The sequence below is a fragment of the Schistosoma mansoni genome, chromosome 6, assembly GCF_000237925.1.
Source record: "Schistosoma mansoni strain Puerto Rico chromosome 6, complete genome".
Taxonomy (NCBI): Eukaryota; Metazoa; Platyhelminthes; class Trematoda; order Strigeidida; family Schistosomatidae; genus Schistosoma; species Schistosoma mansoni.
In genome coordinates this window covers 5,469,084-5,472,490 of record NC_031500.1, presented here as the reverse complement: position 1 = coordinate 5,472,490, position 3,407 = coordinate 5,469,084, and the positions used below count along the sequence as shown (strand labels likewise).

Sequence of the window (3,407 nt, the reverse complement as noted above, 5' to 3'; positions counted from 1 at the left end):
TATGGAAGCGAAAGGTCTGGATTCGAGTCCCAGAGTGAACATCAACACTGAGATGCAGGTACATCCACCTGACGAGTCCCGAATAGGACGAAACGCGCGTCCTGGATTCCACTGCTAGTCACTATCCATCTTTGCTTAGAATCGATTATGTTTATTGTTTTACTAATTAAAATTTTATAAATGTATATATTCCATTCAAATTATTACAATATAGATTACACTTGTAATTTACCATTTATGTCTTACAGAACTAACATATCGAATGTAAATATATATATCAATCAAACACTCCATATCATTTTTTTAATGGAACAAAATTATTTCTAGAACAAATCACTCATGTTTTAAAATGTAAATTTGTAAGTTGATTAGATGATATGTGATAGTATAATTCTTTTATTATTTTAGTTTCTATAGGATTCATGAAAAAAGCTAGTGAATTAATGATTAATTTGGAAGGTATTTTAAATCTGAAAAAAAAGTGGTTAGACAGATGAATATTAATGAAGAATAAACAAAGTTTTTATATATAGACTTGAGAAAAGTTTGAGTTAAATGATAGCTTAAATTTGTCTCAGAATATCGATTCCGAGTACATTTATCAAGTGTCATCAGAGATATTTGAACTAGGAGATTGAGACAATTAAGGTTTTTGCAGGAAGCATGAATCTACACTAGGTGTTTTGTTTTCCTCATTCGTCGCTTATGTAGGACTTGACAAAAATGTGTTTCAGTTCATTTCGCCAAAACTTATAACACACAAAAATTATATTTCTATAAAAACAAGTGGGATTAGAAATGAAATGCTAGGAATGACACATCTTAACATTTAAGAGATATGGGAAGAGTATATTAATTTGTCTGTGTTTCTACATTTCACAACACTCAAATCCATTTATGATTATAATTTAGAATATTAAATATCTAATATGCTTATCAAGATCAGTCATGTTTTGAGGGAGATTATAATCAAAGATCAACTGAATATCGTGTTCATAAAAGCTTCAAACAGTTAATTTTTCTAAAAAAGCAGAAGATTTAATTATACTACCACCTTCATGACTGATCATTACAATCCCAATCATACAGCCACTCTGTCCCAAATACTTACCTTACTATTAGTTTTAAAAATAAATACTATCTAAATTTATTCAAAAACTTCATTGAATTTCTTTACATTTTGATACATTATATTTTAACAATGAGCATAATCTCTAAAACAATTTTATTTTTTCATGTATTATTGTATCAGCAATTCTTAATCGTTGTGAGATGTCGAAAGAACAAAATGAAATTTCTGTTTGATTAGATGTTATTTACGTACCTACCAAATATATACATTCATAAGTATTGAAGTGATAAAATGTCTTTTAACTTCTTGACTGGTAACAATCCTACATCATTTGAATTTCTTCATTATATATGATTACGAAATGTAGCCGAATGATAAATTTATTTTCAATAGCTGAGATCATCAGTCAATTGAAGCTAGACCACCATGGAAAACCTGGAAGCACTGGACGGCCATTTCGTTCTATTGTGGGAAATTCATTTTCATTGTAAACTGAAGTTGTTGGAAATTAAGAAACGCCTGTTATTGAGTAGAATTTTTTTCTTTATTTGATGAACAAATTATCGATTATGAAAATGAATGAGCGGAATACTGTTCGTCATAATATTTTTAAGTGAATTCAGCTGGATAAATAATTTGGAATCAAAGACAGAAGAGTAGTTATTTCTGTAATAGAACAACACGTTTATATACCAAAGGCTAACAGCAAAAAATAAGCGTAATTATATGTTATGGTCAATTGTTAAGGTTGAAACTTATTGGTCATTCACAATCTAGTCACATAAAACCTTGCCCTTCATATCAACATTAAACACTTGTGAAATCCTAGTTATGAACTTAGAAGCCAAGGGAATTCAGTCGCCTACATTTCTGACTACAGTTAATTTAAGAAAGAAACAGAATAACTCATTGTATCCTAGTAAAGGAAACAGATAATTTGTCCTTCCTGCCCTACAGTGACTCACCAACGAATGTTCGTTCGTGGTAAAAATGATTTTCAATGTTCGAGAAATTTTATTAATCTTTATTAGGACTTAAATGGTACTAAATATAAACACTACTTATGGATTACCTCTAAGTAGATCAGTGTTATTGGATCGGTAAGTGTCACTTAATCATTTTTGTTATTTAAATAATCTTAGAATCGATAAATTAAAACAAAATATTAGTCTTTTAAAATACAGAAAGATGAGAAATGAAAAAATCATTAAGGTTTATCGACATATGATAAAGTGATATCTTTTTTGTGAAAACTTGATTACATCAATTTAGTTTGTTACAAATAATTGACAAAATACACTAATCGATTACTGAGTATATGATATTGAGTGCCTAGTATGATATTGGTAATTTACAAGTTTATTAGAAGACTATGAAACAATTAAATACTTCGTTCCATTATGTTTGACACAGTAGCTGATTGAATGTCTTAATTGTAAGCCTAATTCTGTTTTGTACTTTGGCAGAAGGTATAAGCAACTACTAGGAGACGATGAAGTAATTCTTACAATGAGTAATAATATACATATTTATCGTTATTCATAATATCTTATTAAACAAACTCAGGTTTACTGTATGATCAGACGTACACAGAATAATATAAACAAATGACGGCATTTAATATTCTTTGAATACAATTAATGATAATAATAAATTTCAGATTTTACTTCACCGACTGATTTTTATTCAACAACGACGGAAAGATATACTTATAGAAGTGTTGGGTATTTTAAATAATACTTAGACTGTTCACGCTAAGATAGCGAATTTTATGAAAGAATAAACAGTAAAATCCTTTGATCTTCAAGGGATGCTTATACGCTTCATAATTCATTTGATACTTGTATTTTAATCTAAAGTTTTTGAGACTATTAATAATAGTAAAATATATTAGAGTGAATAATCAAGTGATTTGAAACAGTATATACTTTAGAGGGCAGTTAGCTGTGGAATACTTGAGAAATGTTTCGTATTTTAATGTCATATAAGTTGAATTAATCGGTAAATTTATTATTATTTCTTACAATGACAAAAAATATCAGTACCCAGTTCAGAGTAAAATCCACTAAGCTACACATTTACAGTCGCAACTACTTTTCCAGTTGCAATTGTTTGTGTTTTCTACTTATTTGTATCGAGGATACTATTTGATCAGTTATTGTTCTGAGATCTGAACTCTTTAAATGAAAAGCAAGGTAAATCAACTTGCTCTTCAGGCTTAAACTTGAAAAAAACATGATTTTACAGTTAATTATCTACCTTTTATGGAGAAAGCACAAAGTTTTGTTTTACACAATGGAACCATTTCCTAAGTGACACCTAACAGGTGAACATA

General features: G+C 28.9%; 1 non-coding gene across 1 annotated transcript in view; it reads right to left on the bottom strand.

Annotated features, from left to right (window-relative positions):
- Window positions 1-174, bottom strand: part of Smp_tRNA_00540_Pseudo_TTG.1.1 — a 428-nt gene extending 254 nt beyond the window's left edge. The window contains exon 1 of the tRNA in view: window positions 1-174. This exon is cut by the window's left edge and continues 254 nt beyond it. This is a non-coding gene — a tRNA.
- Window positions 175-3,407: the final 3,233 nt, after the last annotated feature.